General features: G+C 42.0%; 1 long non-coding RNA gene across 1 annotated transcript; it reads left to right on the top strand.

Annotated features, from left to right (window-relative positions):
• The first annotated feature begins 5 nt into the window (after nt 1-5).
• LOC138990180 (uncharacterized) lies at nt 6-22,575 on the top strand. The gene is made up of 3 exons (XR_011466278.1): nt 6-1,564; nt 17,577-17,688; nt 18,464-22,575. It is a non-coding gene; the product is annotated as an uncharacterized lncRNA (long non-coding RNA).
• The last annotated feature ends 1,012 nt before the right edge of the window (nt 22,576-23,587 follow it).

Below are 23,587 nucleotides of genomic sequence, written 5' to 3'. Positions count from 1 at the left end.
TGTGTGTGTGTGTGTGTGTGTGTGTGTGTAGATGTCCATCTTCATTGCATAGGACAGTTGATAATTTAACTATTAACAGGTTAAGTACCATGGGAGGAAATATCAGCCAAGGAGTAGACTCTGTATGTAAACATACTGGTGAATTTGAGAACTTCTACCTATTTCTTGAAATGTGATCACACACACATGAGAGGCAGCATAGCACAATGAGGGAGCACAGAATTTGAAAGTAGACTATCTGGTGTGAATCTTGCTTCCACTACTTACTAGCTATATAAGCTGGTCAAGTTTCTAAATTTCAGTGTACCTCAATTTCCTTAGCCCCTTTCTCATCCTCACTAGAATTACTTAGTGGGGAGAGGGAGATAGAGGCAAAGAGAGGAAGGGGGGCAGTTATATAGGGAGAACATGAAATATACATATGTTCAAACCACCTATATCATATGGTCTGTCTTCCCAGCCGTACATTAAAAGACTAAATCAGAGCCATTGAACCATTTAGAATTGTGATAGTTATAATTAAAAGTCCAAAGCCTTTAGCTTTTAATTAAAAAAAGAAATCATTCCAAAAAACGCCAGCCAGTGATTAGCTCAGAAAATACTGACATTTGTTTTGGTTGGGTCTAGTCAGGAATTAAAGACTGCTTGGTATGTCAGAGAGGATGTAATACAGGCTCCTGGTAATACTAGTTTTTTCTTATCTATTCTTGCATAATAGATTGTCCCCAAACTAGTGATTTTCAAATAACAAAATTTTAACCTCACAGTTTGTATGTGTCAGAAATTTGGAAATAGTTTATCTGGGTGGTGGTCCTGGTGATGCACTTCCTTGCAGGTTTGAGGACTGCTTCCACGATGGCCCCCGCTCATGGCCGTTGGCCTCCATTTCTCCCCGTGTCAGCCTGTCTTCGGGGCTGCTTGACTGTCCTTGTGACAGGGCAGCTGGCCGCCTCCGGAGTGTGTGATCCAAGGGAACAAGAAGGAAGTTGCCCTGCCTTTTGTGTTCTAACCTCAGATATTTGTGTTCTCATCTCATTGTCTCTTCTGTGACACACCATTAGAAATGAATCAGTAAGTCCAGAGATTTCCCTGGTGGTCAATGGCTAAGACTCTGAGCTTCCAACACAGGGGCTCCAGGTTCCATCCCCGGTTAGGGAACTAGATCCCACACGTCACAACTAAGTTCTCATGCCACACGCATGTCGCAACAAAGATTAACAGATTCCGGGTGCTGCAACCAAGACCCAGCACAGCTAAATAAATAAATATATATTTTTTAAAAGACCTTAAGAAAAAAAGAATCACTAAGTTCAGTCTACAAGAAGGGAATTCATCTCCATTCTTGAAGAGGGAAATATCAAGGAGTTTGTTGACATATTTTAAATCACAATGTATGCTGGGTACTGAAAGCAAACCGTGGATGCTGAGTTCAGAGATCCATAGCTGCTCAGACTGAGATGTAATGAGCATCTAGGATCTTTCTTTTTTTTTTTTTTTGACAGGTAAGAAGTGGATTTATTCAGAGAGAAGAACATTCTACAGACAGTGTGGGCCATCACAGAAGGTGAGTGCGGCCAGCATCTAGGATCTTGGAAGAGTTCTGAGGCTTGGACCACTGAGAGGAGAGTGCCTTGGCTGCTAATGTTCAAACCCTGCTTGAATGGTGGACACTGATAGTATCAGTTACAGCTGAGAAGTCAGGTAACCGGACAAAAACTAGTGGGATTGAATCGGCAGGCTATAACTAATCTTGATAAGAATGATTATAATGTAATGGTGGGGAAAGAAGTCAGTTCTGTGGAGAAGAGAGAGTGGAGATAACTGACTGGTGTCTACTTATACACCCTCCTTCCTCATCCCCCAAGCACACATACAGGCACACCTTGGAGATAATGTGGGTTTGGTTCTAGAATACTGCAATAAAGCCAATATCTAATAAAGGGAGTCATACTAATTTTTTGTTTTCCCAAGATATGCTGTGGTTTTATGTGTGCAATAGCATTATGTCTAAAAACCAACGTACATACCTTCATTTAAGAAACTTTTACTGCAGGGACTTCCCTGGTGGTCCAGTGGTTAATACTTCACCTTCCATTTCAGGGGGTGTGGGTTTGATCTGAAACTCCAATACTTTGGCCACCTGATGCAAAGAGCTGACTCATTTGAAAAGACCCTGATGCTGGGAAAGATTGAGGGCAGGAGGAGAAGGGGAGGACAGAGGATGAGATGGCTGGATGGCATCACTGACTCAATGGACATGGGTTTGGGTGGACTCCGGGAGTTGGTGATGGATAGGGAGGCCTGGTGTGCTGTGGTTCATGGGGTTGCAAAGAGTCGGATATGACTGAGCGACTGAACTGAACTGGGGAGCTAAGATCCCACATGCCTCGTGGCCAAAAAACCAAAACATGAAACAGAAGCAATATTGTAACAAATTTAATAAAGACTTTAAAAAGGGTCCACATCAAAAAATTAATAAAAACAACAAATTTTTATTGCTAAAAAATACAGACCATTATCTGAGCCCTCCATGAGTCATATTAGTGACTTCAAAGATCACTGATCACAGATCATTAAGACATATAATAAAAATGAAAGAGTTTGATATATTGCAAGAATTCCATAATGTGACACAGAGATGCTAAGGGAGCGAATGCTGTTGGAAAAATGGCACCCATAGGCACGGGTGCCACAAACCTTAAACTTGTAAAACTCACGGACTCTGTGAAACACAATGAAGTCAAGTATAGTTAAGTGCGATGCGCCTGTGACACTCATCAATGTTCTCTACTCAGTCTTGAGGCTTCCTTCCCTACAGCCCTACTTGCTTCATGTGGAAAGAAAACCTACCTTAATATTTGAATTCTTTTAAGTTACAATTATATGGATCTAAAAGTTGGCTTAAAGCTCAACATTCAGAAAACGAAGATCATGGCATCTGGTCCCATCACTTTATGGGAAATAGATGGGGGAACAGTGGAAACAGTGTCAGACTATTTTTTTGGGCTCCAAAGTCACTGCAGATGGTGATTGCAGCCATGAAATTAAAAGACGCTTATTCCTTGGAAGGAAAGTTATGACCAACCTAGATAGCATATTCAAAAGCAGAGACATTACATTGCCTACAAAGGTCCGTCTAGTCCAGGCTATGGTTTTTCCAATGGTTATGTATGGATGTGAGAGTTGGACTGTAAAGAAAGAAATCTGAGCGCCGAAGAATTGATGCTTTTGAACTGTGGTATTGGAGAAGACTCTTGAGAGTCCCTTGGGCTGCAAGGAGATCCAACCAGTCCATTCTCAAGGAGATAGCCCTGGGTGTTCTTTCGAAGGAATGATGCTAAAGCTTCAGTGCTTTGGCCTCATGTGAAGAGTTGACTCATTGGAAAAGACTCTGATGCTGGGAGGGATTGGGAGCAGGAGGAGAAGGGGACGACAGAGGATGAGATGGCTGGATGGCATCTCCGACTCGATGGACGTGAGTTTGAGTGAACTCCAGGAGATGCTGATGGAGAGGGAGGCCTGGTGTGCTGCAATTCATGGGGTCGCAAAGAGTTGGACACGACTGAGTGACTGAACTGAACTGAACTGAACCATATAAACTTCTCCAGTTTCTCCATAGAATATAGCCAATTTTGATTATATCAAGTTTATAGCTATAGAATCTAGAGCAGTAAGCTTGATAGATACTGGTGCTTTGTAGCAGATGGGATTTAAAAAACCCACACATGCTAAGGGAGAAAACAAGCAAAAATCAAAAAGAGAGAAGCGACACTCACAACTCCAGCAGGACATTGAAGCTATTCACATTTTAGTGAGCTGTTTAGTGAGTCCTTTGCCTGGCTGAGAATTCTATTTAAAGAAAAGTTAAAAATCATGGGCGTAAATGTTAGTCGGCTATGGGTCAGGTGTGCCGGGCTGTAATTAGAATCATGCTCTTTGGTCATGTTGAAACGTAAAGGGTGAGAAAAGACCTTTGGAAAAATCAATTTTCAGATGTATGTAATTTATCGTGTGGTGATAACCTGAAATGAGATTTAGAGGTTTGCAATATAAAATGAGGAAAGATGAAAGGTTGCGAAATCAATTTTTGTTTCATGTTTGATTTAAAACGAAGTGGTGAACGTGAAGGGATAAAATAATAATGATGTAAAAGTTGGCATCTAAGTGACAGCCTGGAGAGGAGAGAACTGGGCAGTGAAGGCTTGTCTGCAGTGATGCAGGAGAGAACGAGATAAAGCCGAGTGTCCTTGAGCACCAGGATTTGCCTTACTGTCTGAATGTTCTCGGAATTGAGGTTGTGGCCGTCTTTGTTCTCCTTTTCAAACAGCCGGCTCTGACAGCATCTTTTTCTGCTCTGAAGACTTTGAAGGGCTTTCTTACAGCTTTGCCTCATAAGGAGGTAAGATCATGGACAACTCTTTGTTTCTTCACGCATAACCAGCTTCTTTCCATTTTTCACTTGTTTCAATCGTGTGTGTACATTGCTGTATTCCTGCGTCCTGTGTGCCCTTAAGGTAGTCAAGGGGAGACACCCCCATTTGCCTTCCTTCACTTGACGATTCCACTGATGGTGCAGCGGCAGCAAACTGCTCAGTAAGCAGCCATCTTGGAGACACAAGACTGTTAGGGTCCAGCTTGTCAGGATCCGGTCAGTCAGCTTCCTGGAGGAGTTCCATGTGTCCTCCACAGTCACCTCCATTGTCTGTCATTCCTTCATTATACTTTATTCCTTTCATTTTAGCCTTTTGGTTCTCTGCTTCAAGAACAAATATGTGAGGTCTCCTGGACTTCACCTTGCCCTGTCTGTGGTCAGCAGAACAATAGCCCCTCGTAGAAGCCCACATCCTAATCCCTCTAACTGTGCCTGTGTCACATTACAAAGGGACTTTGCAGATGAGATTAAGGCTGTGGCTTTTAAAAGAGGAAGATTATCCAGGATTATCCCTGTGGGCCTCTTTTAGTCCATTTAGGCTTCTATAGTGAAATGCCATGGGCTACGTGGCTTATAAACAACAGAAAAGTGTTTCTCACAGCTCTAGAAGCTGGGAAGTCTAAGATCAAGGCACCAGTAGATTCAGTGTCTGGTGAGAGCCTGTTTCCTGGTTCTTAGTTGATACCTTCTCCCCATGTCCTCACATGTTGGAAGGGGTGAGGGAGCTCTGTGGGGTTCCTTTTATAAGAGCACTAATCCTTTAGTTCCTAGGGGCTCTCCACTGAAGACCTGAGCACCTCCTAAAGACCTAAGGACCTAGGAGCACTTCCTAAGACTATCATATTGGGCATTAAGTTTCAGTATATGAATTTTGGGGGGCACAGATACTCGATCCGTAGCAAGGCCCAGTCACTCAAGCCCTTAAAAGCAGAGAACGGCCTCCAACTGGAAGCAAGAGAGATGCATTCAAAGGGGAAGCTGAGAATTCCAGACATGAGAAGAATTCAGGGCACAAGGACTGGAGAGGAGCCTTTAACTGAAGATGGTCCTCAGCTGACAGTCCGTGAGGAAAGGGCTCAGTCCACAGCAAAAGGAATTGGATTTTGCTAACAGTTGGATGCATTCCTAATGAAAGTGTACGTAGCTGGCTGACACCTTAATTTCAGTTTTGTGAGACTGAGCAGAGAAACCAGAAAAGCCCACTGGGACTTTTGACCCATAGAACTGGGAGATAATAAATTTGTGTTGTTTTAAGCTGCTAAAATTGGTGGTCATTTGTTATGGCAGCAATGGGAAATTTATATGCTAATATATTCAGACTGCTGGAAATGAGTTTCACCCCTTAAACTGAGGTGAAGGAGCTTTTTTTAAAAATTAGAAATTTATACCTTTTTAATCTATCACGGACTGATTCTTTTATAGCACACTATTAATAATAAAAACTATTACTAAAGAAATAAAATTTTAAAAAGCATGCAAAGTATGAGCCCTGAATCTTTTACTTATTTTTGACTCAACAGCATAAAATTGCTCTTTCAAATTGTTATAAGGGTTTCTAAATGCTTACCCTAAAATATCTGCTTCTGCCTTTGAGGTTTGTGAACTGTTCATGGATCAGCATTAGTCCACACAGATCACAATTTCAGTAGGACTGAGAGAAGCTCAGTCACATCCAGTTTGTGAGAATGTAAACACACGAATTGGAAGTAGGATGTAAGCAAACATCTAGGGTTGAGAGGCTTAACTGAATAGTTTCTAGTGAACATTGTGATATAGCTTTGTAAATCTCTGAAGCAATTGCAATTCATCAAAAAAGCCACATGACTTCTTTATGCCCTAGAATTTAGTTGACTTTTATGTAGAAATTTATCTGTTTAGCGAATTAGAGGGGAATGCAATGAAAGGGCCAGGAGTACCCTGAGTTTCATGATGCTAACTGAGCCCTGACATTATCAACATTTTAGTAGGAGTTACTTGACCACCACTTGAGATCTTGCGTGTGCAGGCAGCATGCTCCAGGTTGATGGGGTGGACGTTTCATACGAAGGAAACTGGAGACAAACCTTGAATATTGCATGATTATTTCTCTGATGAACTCCAAAAGCAGGAAGCATCCTTTCATTCTGTTTTTGATATTATGTGCTTGATGAAACTGAGAGAGTCATTTCCTAGGCAGGTTGATAGGAAGTCTAGGGGTCCCCAAGGAGAGAGGGGTCTGGAATTCTTAAACAGCCTGAGAAAAATGCCCAGAGGGGCCCAGGTGAAAAGGGATGGGCTTGCTACTACTGTAGAAAGGAGGGGCACCTCAGGCGTGATTGCTCTCAGGCATCTAAGCCGCCCCCGGCTCCATGTCTGGTCTGCAAAGGACCACACTGGAAGAGAGACTGCCCCCAGAGGCGTAGGTCTCCCGGGTTGGACTCTCAAGACAATCAGGACTGAAGGTGCCCGGGGGTCCCCACACAAGCTCCCATCCTAATTACACCTGAGGAACCCCGGGTATTAATAGTTTTGGGGGGCCAATCCGTCGATTTCCTTTTAGATACTGGGGCAACTTATTCTGTGCTTACTGAAGCCCCTGGCCCACTTTCTTCCCGATCCGCTTCCGTAATGGGACTGTCTGGACGAGCCAAAAGGTATTATTTCAGTTATTCTTTATCTTGCAACTGGGATTCTGTGCTGTTTTCACACGAGTTTCTGATCGTGCCAGAATCTCCCTCACCCCTTTTGGGAAGGGATATACTGAGCAAGGTCCATGCCTCTGTTTTCATGAATATGGAGCCCTCCCTTTCTCTCCCTTTAGTTGAACAAAATGTAAATCCTAGAGTATGGGCTGATGGAAAATCTGTGGGTCGAGCACAAAATGCTATTCCTGTAGTTGTTAAGCTCAGAGACCCACACGTATTTCCACATAAGAAGCAGTATCCACTGAAACCTGAAGTTAAAGAAGGGTTAAAACCCATCATCGAAAATTTAAAGGAGCAGGGACTATTAATTCCCTGTAACAGTCCTTGCAACACTCCTATTTTGGGTATAAAGAAATCGAATGGTAAATGGAGACTAGTTCAAGATTTACGAATAATAAATGAGGCTGTAGTTCCTTTACACCCCGTGGTGCCTAATCCTTATACTCTATTGTCTGAAATTCCTGAACGGGCCAAATATTTCTCAGTAATTGATTTAAAGGATGCCTTCTATTCAGCGCCTTTGGCGGAAGAAAGTCAATTCCTATTTGCCTTTGAAGACCCTACGCAGCCAGCTTCTCAGTTAACCTGGACAGTTTTGCCCCAGGGATTTCGTGACAGTCCTCACTTATTCGGACAGTTTCTCACGGGATCTACAAAATTTTAATAGCTCTGAAGCAGTGGTGTTACAATATGTAGATGATATTTTGCTCTGTGCTGAGACAGAGGAAGCTTGTTCGCGAGCCTCAGAAGATTTCTTAAACTTTCTGGCAGGCTGTGGTTACAAGGCATCAAGAGAAAAGGCTCAGCTTTGTCAACAATCGGTTAGATATCTGGGCCTAATCATATCAGAAGGGACTAGGGCCATAGGCCCTGAGAGAATTAAACCTATACTAAATCACCCCCTACCTATGACTTTAAGACAATTGAGAGGATTTTTGGGAATCACAGGTTACTGTCGAATTTGGATTCCGGGAACTTGCCCGGCCTTTATATAAACTTATAGCTGAAACTCAGCAGGCCCAAACCGACAAACTGGTTTGGTCTCCAGAAACTCAAAAGGCTTTTAAGGTTCTTCAGACTGCTCTCCTGCTAGCTCCAGCTCTGAGCTTGCCCACAGGGTCAGAATTTGATTTGTTTGTCACTGAAAGAAAAGATGTGGCATTGGGAGTTTTGACACAACCCCGAGGGCCTCATCAGCAACCTATTGCTTATCTAAGCAGAGAATTAGATGTAGTTTCACGTGGGTGGCCCCACTGCCTAAGAGTAATTGGGGCAGCGGCTTTATTAGCGTCTGAAGCTTTAAAAATAATTAATGGACGAAACCTTACTGTACTGACTTCTCATGATGTGAGTGGAATCTTAAATTCTAAGGTTAATATTTGGATGACAGACAGTAGGCTTCTTAAGTATCAGTCATTGTTGTTAGAAGGACCAGTAACTAAGCTTAAAGTTTGTGTAAATTTAAATCCTGCCACTTTCCTTCCTGAGAAGGAAAATGAAACACCTGATCATGATTGTTCTCAAGTCCTAACTTTAAACTATGCAGCTCGGGAGGATCTAAAGGATACCCCATTAGACAATCCTGACATGGAAATATTTACAGATGGCAGTTATTTTGTTCAGGATGGAAAGTGTAAAGCAGGTTATGCCGTGGTGACTACTGAACAGGTTTTGGAAGCAAAATCTCTCTCCCAAGGAACCAGTGCTCAGTTAGTGGAGCTTGTGGCTCTGACCCAAGCTCTAGAGTTAGACAAAGGGCAGCGGATGGGCCTGATAATCTATGTGAGTCTACTTCTGCTGACTCCAAATATCCTGAGTCTGCTGTTGTATCCTCAAGACAATATATTCCTGTCCTGGGCTCACTCCTATGCTGCATTCCACAATTGGTCTAACTGCTGGGTCTGCAGAGAGCTCCCCTCTTCGTCAGTGGAAGGCTTCCTGTGGTGGACATCCCCACTTCAAGAAAAAGACTTTCTCCAAGTCTGTGAATAACCTTCGACAACAATCACATGCAATGCCTCTTCTTCATCTGATGACATCTACCAACCCTAAAATGGACTGGTGCAACTTTGTACTCTAACTATGGACATAATGTGACTTTTAATTTTGATTCCTCAATTGCCTCACTTTGGGAGACATTAACTAGTTCCCCATGGTGGACAACTGTCTTAATTACAATAATTCTGGTTGTTTTGTTTTTGCTGTTTGCTCCCTGCATCTGTAATTGTATAACTGGATTTGTTTCTAGCTGCATGAAAGCTTTTAAGTTACAAATGGTTGCTCAAACTCCTGCTACTGCTGTAGCTTCCTCCAGCTACTATTTGGGGCCCCTGGATCAGATATCCTCAATATGAGGATTAGAATATGTTGCCTCACCAATTTAGGGACAACGCCCCTTGTCAGCTCGGAAACAGTTATGGAACGAAAACGACGCCCCTTTTCCCTAGGCAACATAATTCTCCTAAAAGAAAAGGGGGGAATGAGAGAGTCATTTCCTAGGCAGGTTGATAGGAAGTCTAGGGGTCCCCAAGGAGAGAGGGGTCTGGAATTCTCAAGGAGGAAGAAAGGACAAACTTTTTTTCTTTCTCCTCATTCCTTAGGATTATATAACAATAATGTATCCTGCCTAAGGACAGTCTTTGGATTCAACCTTCTGTTATCTTAAAATGTTAATTATGGGAGTAGACCTGGTCTTTACAAGGATGTATCTTGCCTGAAGACAGTGTTATCTTAAAATGTAAATTATGGGAGTAGGTCTGATGAGGTCTTTACAACCTCCAGACATTCTTTGGATTCACTGGAGAGTATATAACTTCATTGTTAACACTAGCAAGCGGGTACTCTTTCTACCCTCTTCTGATGCCTCTGTCAGAAGCTTTCTCTATCTCCTTTATACTTTAATAAAACTTTATTACACAAAAGCTCTGAGCGATCAAGCCTCGTCTCTGGCCCCGGATTGAATTCTTCTCCTCCGGGGGCCAAGAATCCCGGTGTCTTCACGTGATTCAACAACAACCTTTCAAAACTAGCATTTTCTTACAAAAAGAGACCTTTGGTTTAGTGAAAATGATACACACTCATTGTAAAAACAAAAACCCCCAACAATACAGAAAGTATAAAACAAGTAAAAAATTAATGACAAAGCCAGATCCCAGAGATGACTTGTTAACAGTTTGGTAAACTTACCTCTGGTCTTCTCTACATATGAACATTTGTACACACACACATACACACACATATACTTTTACATGCTGCTAAGTCACGTCAGTCGTATCCAACTCTGTGCAACCCCATAGATGGCAGCCCACCAGGCTCCCCCGTCCCTGGGATTCTCCAGGCAAGAACACTGGAGTGGGTTGCCATTTCCTTCTCCAATGCATGAAAGTGAAAAGGGAAAGTGAAGTCGCTCAGTCGTGTCCGACTCTTACCGACCCCATAGACTGCAGCCTACCAGGCTCCTCCATCCCTGGGATTTTCCAGGCAAGAGTACTGGAGTGGGGTGCCATTGCCTTCTCCGATACTTTTACATACTTTTACAGGCCACTTTCCCTGGTGTCCGATATAGGTCTGCATCACTTTCAATGGCTACACACACAAAAGAATACACATACTACCGTTTTACATAACCTAGTCTTGTATTATTGACATTTACTTTCTACATTTAAAAAATAATTTTATTTATTTATTTATGGCCCTGCTGGGTCTTCATTGCTGCACAAGCTTTCCTCTAGCTGTGGTGCGTGGGCCTCTCTTTGCGGTAGCTTCTCTTTTCAGAGCGTGGACCCTAGGGTGCTCAGGCTTTCAGCAGTTGTGGCTCCCAGGCTCTAGAGTTCTGACTCAGTAGTTGTGGCATACGGGTTTAGTTGCTCCACAGCACATGGGATCTTCCCATACCAGGAATGGAACCTGTGTTTCCTGCATTGGCAAGCGGATTCTTTACCACTGAGCCACGAGGGAAGTCCAGTGTTTGCAGTTTTAACATTATAAATAACAGAGGTGAATGCTCTGGTGCATATGTTCATCACGTGGTTAATTCAGATAAAAACCTGTAGGTGGAATAGATGTGTAAAAGCATAACTGGTGGTGGTTTAGTCTCTCAGTCGGGTCCAACTCTTGCCACCCTTTGGACTGGAGCCCACCAGGCTCCTCTGTCCATGGGATTCTCCAGGCAAGAATACTGGAGTGGGTTGCCATTTCCTTCTCTAGGGATCTTCCCAATCTAGGGATCAAACTGGGGTCTGCTGCCTTGGAGACAGATTCTTTACCGACTGAGCCACCAAGGAAGGCCCAAAGCATAACTCTATGTAATATTTTCATGGCAGTTACTGAGCTGCTTTGCAGAAAATCTGTACTGGTTACTCTCCCATTTGCAGTGCATATGGTTTTTCCAAGGTTTAACAACAGTGCGCTCCTAACTCCAAATGGGCAAAAGCCAGATTCTTCCTGTTTAATATTGGCTGGACTTTCATCTGTTTACTAGTCCTTTGTGGAGAAGCTTGTGTATATGACTTCCACGTCATGCTCCTTGACTATTTTTCCAGTGATTGTTCATTCTTACTGATATTTAAGAACTTTTTGCATATTTGAGATTAGCCATTTGTTATATACTGCAAATGTTTCATCATATGTAGTTTTTTTAAGTTGTTGTGAGAACACAATAGGAAATCTACCCTTTCAACAAGATTTTAAATACATAGATAGTATTCTTAACTGTAGGTACCCTGTTGTTCAGCAAGCCTCTAGAACTTGTTCATCTTGTATAACTGAAACTTGACACCTGTTGAACAGCAGCTCATGTCCCCTACCCCGGCCCCTGGAAAACCACAATTCTACTCTGTTCCTGTGAGTTTGACTATTTTAGATACCTCATATAAGTGGAATCATACAGTATTTTTCTCATATGTACTTTTTAATATACTCAAATGTACAGTCTTTGTGGTTTCTGCTTTTCATGACGTATTTTGAAAGACTTAATTTATAATATAATTTCATTTCTTTGGTATAAGGTCTGAACTTGAGTTATGAATGCAGATATTTACTCCCCCTAAATTGTTGGCCAACTTTGCAAACACAGTTTGTTTACTATTTCATCCATTTCACCAATTTTGGAATGTTGTCTTTCTTACATACCAACTTCCTTATGTGTTCTTGTGTGTATATGAAGTGAGCGAAAGTCGCTCAGTCGTGTCCAACTCTTTGCAACCCCATGGACTGTATAGTCATTGGAATTCTCCAGGCCAGAACACTGGAGTGGGTAGCCTTTCCCTTCTGCAGGGGATCTTCCCAACCCAGGGATTGAACCCAAGCCTCCCACATTGCAGGTGGATTCTTTACTGGCTGAGCCACAAAGGGGAAGCCCAAGAATACTGGAGTGGGTAGTCTATCCCTTCTCCAGTGAATCTTCCCAACCCAGGAATCGAACCGGGATCTCCTACATTGCAGGCTGATTCTTTATCAACTGAGCTATGATGGCCTCAGTATATATGTGAAGTGAAGTGAAGTCGCTCAGTCGTGTCCGACTCTTTGTGACCCCATGGACTGTAGCCCACCAGGCTTCTCCATCCATGGAATTTTCCAGGCATGAGTACTGGAGTGGGTTGCCACTTCCTTCTCCAGGGGATCTTCCCGATCTAGGGATTGAACCCAGGTCTCCCGCGTTCAGCATATATGTATGTGTATATATATGTATATATATGTATGTATATATTATGTACATGTATGATGGCACCCCACTCCAGTACTCTTGCCTGGAAAATCCCATGGACGGAGGAACCTGGAAGGCTGTAGTCTATGGGGTCGCTGAGGGTCAGACACAACTGAGTGACTTCACTTTCACTTTTCACTTTCATGCACTGGAGAAGGAAATGGCAACCCACTCCAGTGCTCTTGCCTGGAGAATCCCAGGGATGGGGGAGCTTGGTGGGCTGCCGTCTATGGGGTTGCACAGAGTCGGACACGACTGAAGTGACTTAGCATGCATATATGTATATGTACACATATACATAAATATATGTATATGTATGTGTATATGAAACTAGCATTTAAAGACATGCTCTTTATTTAATTTTTATTTGGGGTAGGAAACCATGGCACAGGATGTCACAGGCAAAGGAATTTCCCTTCAGTCATTTACTGTCAAAGTCATCACTGTTTATTGTGAAAATTTTAACTTTCCTCTTTCTGATGATTCAGATTCTACTAGAGGAAAAGAACTGTAATATTTAACACCAAATGTATAAGACTGTGTGGGCTGACAAGAAATGGAAATACTGGTTTGAGTGATGAGTTACTTTGTGTCTGGTGGGCCAAGATTCTTGTGAAGGGGGAAGACATAAATCTGAATCTTTTTAATCTAATGCTTTTCTTCCAAGAAGATCACATAAGGAGCCATATCTGACACCTTCCTCTGACCCAGCTTTCCTGACATTCGATGCCTGTTATAGTTCCTTTCCCTCTTCCTTGGTGGCTCAGTGGTAAAGAATCCACCTGCCAATGCAGGAGAGGCAGGTTCAATCCCTGGGTCGGAAAGATCCCCTGGAGGAGGAAATGGAAATCCACTCCAGTATTCTTGCCTGGGAAATCTCATGAACAGAGAACCTGGCAGGCTTCAGTCCACGGGGTCAAGAGGAGAAGAGGGTGGCAGAGGATATGATGGTTGGATAGGATCACTGACTCAGTGGACATGAACTTGGGCAAACTCCAAGAGATAGTGAGGGACAGGGAGGCCTGGTGTGCTGCAGTCCATGCGGTCACAAAGAGTCAGACACTACTTAGCAACTGAACAACACCAACAAACCCTTGATATTACTATTGCATCTTTGCATGGTCAGGTCAATGTGAACTGAACCCAGCCTTCTGGCTTCAAATTCCAAGTTTTTCCAAACTATATTTCCACACACTTCCTCTATATGTTGCTGGTTTTAAAGTGAAGGTGGTGTTAGGGTGTAGAATATTCTGTCATTTGATAGTAGTTGCTGGAAGAAGTCAATTCAGATTCCCTTTCTGAATAGGAGAATTCATACAGGGGCCATTCCTGGTAGGACTCCTCTACCCCTCACCAGCCTTGTGCTGTTTCAGTTCTTCCTTTCCCCTCTTCCCTTCTGCTTGCCCATCTTTCCTGTCTGTTGTTTTTTTTGGCTCTTCCCTTCTGCTGATGCTCAGGCTTTAAAATCTCTCAGACTGGAATGGTTGATGTTGTTGCTCTTCTTGAGTTGCTCAGTCATATTCAACTCTTTGTGACCCCATGGACTATAGCCGGCCAGGCTAGGTTCCTCTGTCCGTGGGATATCGCAGTCAAGAATACTGGAGTGGGTTGCTGTTTCCTCCTCCAGGGCATCTTCATGACCCAGGGCTTAAACTCAAGTCTCCTGCATTGGCGGGCACCAGGGAAATTCTGGAAAGGTAGATGACCTCACAGCTATAGCATTCTATCATTGGCAGGAGCAGGGGACAGACTCTAAGAACCCCTGAACCTGCACACTCTGGGGTGCAAAGATAAACATACTCCATAATTCATCAAATTGAAATGTATCAATATTTGGACTGGATTTTATGCTCCAAGTTAAGAAACTGAGAAACACTCACCCAAAGGAAAATAGGCTACTTGGTAAACTATAGCAGAGGTAGAATGGGCATTAGTTAAGAACACAGATACCAAATGTATAAGAGTGTGGTGCCTTTATAATCACATTCCAGAAAAGCTGTTAATGCTGTATAGGAATAGGAAGAACACCAGACCTCGTGAAAAGGAGTGAGAGATGAACTCCTCAGAGGTGACAAAATCAAATGAACATTTCACTCCTTAATTTTCAAGGATAAGAAATCTCTTCTGTGTCTGACTAAAAACAACTCAAATAGCTTGGGCTTTCCAGGTGGCTGGCTTAGTGGTAGAGAATCTGCCTTCCAATGCAGGAGACACAGGAGATGAGGGTTCAATCCCTGGGTCGGGAAGATCCCATAGAGAAGGAAATGGCTACCCACTCCAGTATTATTGCCTGGAGAATCCCATGGACAGAGAGCCTGGCAGGCTACAGGCCATGGGGTTGCAAACGAGTTGGACATGACTTAGTGACTAAACAACAGCAACAACACAACTCAAGTAGCTCATTACTGCCATGATGAAACAAAGAACACAAGTTTGGGCAATATATAACTTATAGGGAATGTGATTTGTTCCTTACATTGACTTTAATGTTCCTATAAGCTCTTGCCTTAGGTCAACACAGCTCAATATATTACTTTTCTCATTTCTAGGCAAGACAGTGCTATAATTAAGCAGTGAATAATTAGCTGCTTTTTCTCACGTGAAAATCCCAGTCACCCAGAGAGATGGCACTAGAGGTTTATTTTCCACAAGTCAAACCAGCCAGTTCATTATCAGATAAAGTCCCCGTCCTTTTTTTCACTACTGTGATACCTACGATTTACAAAAGGGAATTTCTAAGAAGGACTGTTCCTTTTCCTGAGAAGTAGAGTTACTTCTTTCTCACCCACAAAATTTCACATTTCCATTTATTTATCCTCTTCATCCCGCAAAAGGACTTGGGTGACTTATAACCAAAGACGTGCAATTCAGTTGAGTTGAACAAACGTTTGTTAAATGCTAGACTCTTCAGCAGGCACAGGGAATACAAATTTGACTAATACTAATTTCTTGATGGGTCTCTGAGCTTCCTGGAAACCTGTAAAGTCCAGAGTTCAAAGGATGTTTATTAATGTCTCTCTTTTTTTAAATTGAAGTATAGTTGATTTAAGATATTATATTAGTTTCAAGTGTACAGCATAGCGATTCAATATTCTTATAGTCCATTGAAGTTATTACAAAATAATGGCTATATTCCCTGTTGCTGTACAATATTTCTTTGTTGCTTATCTATTTTATACATTAGTAGTTTGTACCTCTTAATCCCACACCCCTGTCTGCTCCTCTTCCCTTCCCTCTCCTCACTGGTAACCACTTGGACTCACAAATATAAATATAGAAAGTGAACTAGTGGATACGAACAGTTCTTGAGTGCCAGCACAATGAAAAGTCCCTTCTACTTTTCACCTATGAAGGCTAACATATTTTTAAAAAATTTAATACTTCCTTTTATTTATTTGTCTGGCCACTCTGGGTTTTCATTGTGTCATGCAGAATCTACTTCTCTGACCAGGGATTGAACTCAGGCCCTCTGCGTCAGGAGCACAGAGTCTTAGCCACTGGCCCACCAGGGAAGTTCCTCAAAAAGTGTTTGTAACTTCATGTCTCTTGGAAATTGCTTCAGTTCATAGGGAGATTGCTCTTTCTTCTTTACATGGTACTCCCTTGGATGTACATACAATAATGTATGCAACCAATTCCCTTGTTTCAGACATCTAGGAAGTTTCCAATATTTTGCAGGTACAAGTAATGCGGTCATGAATAATCATGTGCACGTATATGTTGGTACTATTGTGGGTGTATCTTTAGGATAAATTCCCACAAATGGGATTACTGGTTTGATGTAGTTTTTTAAAGATATTTCCAAATTTCCCTCCTTGGGGACTATTTCACTTTACTTTTCCATCAGCAATGTGTGGGAGTGCCCGTTTTCCCCACAGTCTTGTCCAGTGAGGGCACTGCAACATTTTTATTTTGTTTTTCAAACTGATAGGTGATAAATGCTATCTCAGTAAAGTTTTAAAGTTTTGCATTTCACTTATTGTAAGCGAACATCTTTTCATTTATTCAAAGTCTATGTTAAAATCCCTTTATGAATTGTCTGTTCATGTCTTTTGCCCATTTGACTTATTTTTGGACATTTCCCCTCAATTTAAAAAGTTAAAAAGATAAATTGGGGATGTTAGCTTTGATATATATTACAGATATTTACTCCCAATCTATCATTTGTCTTTTGACTGTTTACAGTATTTTTGACCATGCAAAAGTTTTTATTCTTTTCTTTATGTAGTCAAATTTACCAATCTTTTCTTTTATTGCCTCTGAATTTTGAGTCACAATTAGAAAACCTTTCTCTGCTCCGAAGTTAGAGAGGATTCACTCATGTTTTCTTCCCTTACTTGTGTAGTTTCACTTTTTTGGGTCTCTGATCCTTTTTAAATTTATTCTTTTATCTAGTATAAGCATTGAATCTAATTTTTTCCCAAATGGCCATCCAATTGTCCCAATCTCATTTATTAAAAGTGACTATCTTTGCTTTAGTGATTTGAGATCCCGTCTTTATCATGTGCTTGATTTTTATATGTAGTTGAATCTGTGTGGGAGCTTTTCATTCCATTTCTTGGATTTGTTTTCTACTCATGTACCAATACTACACTGATTTGACTATAGAGGCTTTGTAGTTTGCTTTAACATCTGATCAGCTAGTCCTCCCCAGAACTCTTCCTTGTCAGTGTTTTCTTAGCCTTTATTTTCCCATGTGCCTTTCAGGATCATCTTTTATGAGACATTTCATTCTTGATTTTGTTTATTTCTGAAGGTGTTCTGGGACTCTGTTGGAAACTGTCTATCCTAGGAATATCCCTCCCTCTGCCCTAAAGTAACTGAAGTCATGAGAACCTTTTACTGATGGCTTACATCACAGCTTGCAGGTAAGTTAAAGCCTTAGCACAGTAATTCTTAACCTTGGCTCACATTAGAATTACCCAAAAAGCTTTTAAGAATTACTGGTGTCAGGGCTTTCCATTAAATTAGAATCTCTGAGGTTGAAGCCCTGGTACTTTAATTATAAGAAAGCTTCCCAAGTGATTCTAATGTGCAGGTAGGCCTGAAATCTATCACTTCAGAGATGTAACTGGGAATATCCTTGTTTAACACTTAACGTACACAAGAGAACAGAAATAGTATGTAATAAGCTGTGATACAAGCATACAACCAGAAGATTAGTCCCATAGCAGACAGGAGGTGATTTTGAGCTAGTGGAAAGTGATCAAATGGTGATATTTGGGAGAGAAAATAATGGGAAAAAGAAGAGTGGCCCAAGAACTCTCAGAGTGGATATAGACCATACACTTCATGCTTAATACCTACGTCAAATAGTGTGCTTTATAATTACACTTATTGAAATCAGTCAGGTACAAATGTTCTTCTTAAGCTTCAGATAATCCATGGAGGCTAAAAAAAGTGGTTTTGGGTACCTGTGGGGAGAGGGAGTTCACATGAAGTTATACTAAACGGAAGCTCCTCTGATAATGTGAGAAACTTATCTTTATTTCTGAAGGGTGTGGCTGTGGTTAGAGTACTTAACTCATGGTTCTCTTCTGGAACATTTTCATAGCACACTTGGTTATCATGCCTTAACTCAGGCTGCTATGACAAAAATAACATAGACTGGCAACTTAAATAACAAACATTTCTTTCTCACAGTTCTGGAGGCTGGGGAGCCCAGGATCAAGATGCTGGCAGATTCACTGTCTGGTGAGGACCTTGGTAAGGGTATCTTCTTCTTGGTTCTTTGTGTCTTCCCAAGGACACAGAGCAAACGCTCCAGGGTGTCTAATCCCATTCATAGTGGTTCCACCCTCATGACCTAAGCCCCGCCCAAAGGCCCTGCTTCCAAATGCCATCATTTTGAGGGTTAGGATTTCAACATATGAATTTTGAGAGGACACAAACATCCAGTCAGGGCTTCACAGGTGATTCAGGGGTAAAGAGTCCGCCTGCCAAAGCAGGAGAGGCAGAAGACTTCGGGTTCTACCCCTGAGATGGGAAGATCCTCTGGAGGAGGAAATGGCAATCCACTCCAGTATTCTTGCCTGGGAAATTCCATGAACAGAGGAGCCTAGCAGGCTATATAGTCCATAGGGTCCCAAAGAGGCAGACACTACTGAGTACACATAGAACATCCAGTCAACATCTTCGTCAGAAAGTACATAGCGTCTGACCCTTGCTTAACAATAATCATTCTCATTTTCATGCCATGTGCTTTTGTTTTGCGGAGAAGGCGATGGCACCCCACTCCAGTACTCTTGACTGGAAAATCCCATGGATGGAGGAGCCCTGTAGGCTGCAGTCCATGGGGTTGCTCAGAGTCCAACACGACTGAGCGACTTCACTTTCACTTTTCACCTTCATGCATTGGAGGAGGAAATGGCAACCCACTCCAGTATTCTTGCCTGGAGAATCCCAGGGACAGGGGCCTGGTGGGCTGCTATCTATGGGGTCGCACAGAGTCGGACACAACTGAAGCGGCTTAGCAGCAGCAGCAGCTCTTGTTTTGTAAGCTACCCTTCTTTAAAGAGTAATTGTCCTGCTTCAACCTATAGTTTTAACAACTATAGTTGAGATATATTCAAAGAGAGAGAGAAAAGAGAAATTAGAATGTTTTAAATTTTTTTTTTTTTAAATTGGAGCCCTCTTCCCAGGAACATGCTTCTCACTATAAATCTTTTGCAGGATTATTGTCGGGCACATTGTCCACTAGTTGACTTAAAAAACCCATGTCTCTAACTGCATCTTCCCCTGAAGCGAATCCTCTGGGGTAGCCAGTGATTGAGCTGTCCCTCTTAAATCAGGGGGTTGGCATCAAAAATGGTATGTTGCTTTTCCTTCTCTTTTATTTTATCCAGTCTTTGCACAGTGTGTCACTTAATTAAAGTGAGTGTCATTTTATATGACTTTCCTGCTTTTCATGGCTCATTATTTTTCTTCCAGTCTAGGAAGTTGCTGTACACATCATTTCTCATTCTTTCTCTGTGTCATAGAAAACGACCAATTTGAAAGACAGTTTTAGTTTACTTCTATGCAAGACATCTAGTGACCTTTCTGCTTGCCAACAAAAGAACCATTTCCTGTCCAGCATTAGCAATTAACTTCTTACAATTGATTTTGTTTAAGGTCAAAACAGAGACATCACTTTGCCAACAGAGGTCTGTATAGTTCAAGCTATGGTTTTTCCAGCGGTCATATATGTATATGATGTACTCTGTACATCATGAGAGTGAAAAAGTTGGCTTGAAGCTCAACATTCAGAAAACGAAGATCATGGCATCCGGTCCGGTCACTTCATGGCAAATAGATGGGGAAACAGTGGAAACAATGGCTGACCTTATTTTTGGGGGGCTCCAAAATCACTGCAGATGGTGATTGCAGCCATGAAATTAAAAGACGCTTACTTCTTGGAAGGAAAGTTATGACCGACCTAGACAGCATATTCAAAAGCAGAGACATTACTTTGCCAACAAAGGTCCGTCTAGTCAAGGCTATGGTTTTTCCAGTGGTTGTGTATGGATGTGAGAGTTGGACTATAAAGAAAGCTGAGCACCAAAGAATTGATGCTTTTGAACTGTGGTGTTGGAGAAGACTCTTGAGAGTCCCTTGGACTGCAAGGAGATCCAACCAGTCCATCCTAAAGGAGATCAGTTCTGGGTATTCATTGGAAGGACTGATGCTGAAGCTGAAACTCTAATACTTTGGCCACCTGAGGGGAAGAGCTGACTCATTTAAAAAGACCTTGATGCTGAGAAAGATTGAGGGCAGGAAGAGAAGGTAGTGACAGAGAATGAGATGGCTGGATGGCATCACTGACTCAATGGACATGAGTTTGAGCAAACTCTGGGAGACAGTGAAGGATGGAAGCTGTTGTATTGCAGTCCATGGGGTTGCAAAGAGTCGCACATGACTTAGCAACTAAACAGCAACAAGGTCAGTGGTAGCCTATAATATAACTACTTCAGTAAATGTAGCTTTACAGAAAATGGAGATCATGTGTGAGACTGTAAGTGAAATCTCACATCTCAAAGTAAAGCAGTTCATTTTCTGACATTTTTAAAGTAGTTGCCAATGGTGTGGTATTATCTCCAAAAAAAGCTCACACCACCTTGGAAGGCACTGGCCACATCCCATGGCCAGAAAGTTCTTCTGTGTCTTGTTCTGGGTTATTCAGTTCAGTTCCTAATGTGAAGATTCAATAGAGATGCTCATAGGATTTCCTTGGTGATCCAGTGGTTAAGACTCTACACTCCCAATGCAGGGGGCATGGGTTTGATCCTAGACCAGGGAACTAAGATTCCATATGCCAACTTATCAAAAAAAAAAAGAAAGAGAGAGAGAGAGAGATTCTGACAAAATAGAAGATGTTCCAGGTGTTCATGGGGCTGGAAAAAATCTCTGAGAGTACTTCAAAAGTTTAGCTGGATATAGAAAAGATAGGGTGGACATGATGACCACTGTCATGTATTTGAAAGGGTATTTTGTTATGAGAGGTAGTCATTTTTTTCAAAAATTGAAGACCAGTTCCAGGAATATGCTTTTCACTATAAATCTTTTGCAGGATTATGTCAGCTGCATTATCTGTAAGTTGATTACAAAACCAGTCTCTGTAACTGTGTCTTTCCTTGAAACAAATCCTCTGGGTAAGCTGGTAACTGAACTATATTTCTCTTTTAAATCCGAGGGTTAGCATCAGAAATGGTTCTTTTGACCTCAGAAGCATAATAAGTGTCAAGGGGTATAAATATAAATATGGCAAACAATTGTAAGGATACCTGAAAATTAGTGAGTAGCTTGCTGTCATTTCAAAGCATTAAGTGAGAAGCTAGATGACCATTTGCAGGATTTTTGTAAAGGGTTTTCCTGTGCTGGGTGGGTGTCCATGTGAACACACTGTGTTTTTCATGATGCTAAAGAAGAAATATTGGGCTTCCCTTGTGGCTCAGCAGTAAAGAATCTGTCTGCCAATGCAGGAGATGAGGCCCATGCAGGAGACGCAGGTTTGATCCTTGGATCAGGAGGACCCCCTGGAGAAGAAAATGTCAACCCGCTCTTGTATTCTTGCCTGGAAAATCCCATGGACATAGGAGCCTGGCGAGCTATAGTCCTTAGGGTCACAAAGAGTTGGACATGACTTAGCAACTAAACAACAACAAAAGAGGAAATTCTCGCTTTTTCAGTTTAAAATGGTTAACTTAGAGAAGACTTAAGTCCTTTCACATCATAAAATATGGGCTAGAATTTTAGGTTGTGGATACATTCCTCGTTTACTCAAGGGAAAACTATTCAATATAAAATGTTAATATGTGTAGGTTGTATATAAGCTTTTGTAAAGAAAATTCTACTCTAAATGGAAATAACATAGATGCACATGTACCAGTTTCCAGCAAACTCTATAGATGGAGTGGCCTCGGATGGCCTCAGATGGCATTCAGTTCAGTCAGTTCAGTCACTCAGTCATGTCTGACTCTTTGTGACCCCCATGGACTGCAGCACACCAGGCTTCCCTGTCCATTGCCAACTCCTGGAGTTTACTCAAACTCATGCCCATTGAGTCAGTGATGCCATCCAACCATCTCATCCTCTGTTGTCCCCTTCTCCTCCTGCCTTCAGTCTTTCCCAGCATCAGGGTCAAATGAGCCAGCTCTTCAAATCAGGTGGCCAAAGTATTGGAGTTTCAGCTTCAGCATCAGTCCTTCCAATGAACACCCATGACTGATCTCCTTCAGAATGGACTGGTTGGATCTCCTTGCAGTCCAAGGGACTCTCAAGAGTCTTCTCCAACACCACAGTTCAAAAGCATCAATTCATAGGCACTCAGCTTTCTTCACAGTCCAACTCTCACATCCATACATGACCACTGGAAAAACCATAGCCTTGACTAGACGGACCTTTGTTGGCAAAGTAATGTCTCTGCTTTTTAATATACTATCTATGTTGGTCATAACTTTCCTTCCAAGGAGCAAGTGACTTTTAATTTCATGGCTGCAATCACCATGTGCAGTGATTTTCAAGCCCCCCAAAATAAAGTCTGTCACTGTTTCCACTGTTTCCCCATCTACTTACCAGTAAGTGATGGGACCAGATGCCATGATCTTCATTTTCTGAATGTTGAGCTTTAAGCCAGCTTTTCCCCTTTCCTCTTTCACTTTCATCAAGAGGCTCTTTAGTTTTTCTTCACTTTCTGCCATAAGGGTGGTGTCATCTGCATATCTAAGGTTATTGATATTTCTCCCAGCAATCTCGATTCCAGCTTGTGCTTCATCCTGTCCAGCATTTTTCATGATGTACTCTGCATATAAGTTAAATAAACAGGGTGACAATATACAACCTTGATGTACTCCTTTTCCTATTTGGAACCAGTCTGTTGTTCCATGTCCAGTTCCAACTGTTGCTTCCTGACCTGCATACAGATTTCTCAAAAGCCAGGTCAGGTGGTCTGGTATCCTCATCTCTTTAAGAACTTTCCAGTGTTTGTTGTGGCTTTGATATAGTCAATAAAGCAGAAGTAGATGTTTTTTCTGGAACTCTCTTGCTTTTTCGATGATCCAGCAGATTTTGGCAAGTTGATCTCTGGTTCCTATGCCTTTTACTGACTCAATGAACATGAGTTTGAGCAAGCTCTGGGAGATGGTGAAGGACAGGGAAGCTGGCATGCTGCAGTCCATGGGGTTGCAAAAAGCCGGACACAACTGAGCAATTGAACAACTGTAGATGGAATGATTTCTCTGGCCTTCTTAGAGAATGGGGATTATTGCAGATCCTGATGTGAGCAAGAAG

This window comes from Bos mutus, chromosome 12, assembly GCF_027580195.1.
Source record: "Bos mutus isolate GX-2022 chromosome 12, NWIPB_WYAK_1.1, whole genome shotgun sequence".
Classification (NCBI taxonomy): domain Eukaryota; kingdom Metazoa; phylum Chordata; class Mammalia; order Artiodactyla; family Bovidae; genus Bos; species Bos mutus.
The sequence above is the reverse complement of the archived record's forward strand: the minus strand, read 5'-3'. Positions and strand labels throughout refer to the sequence as shown.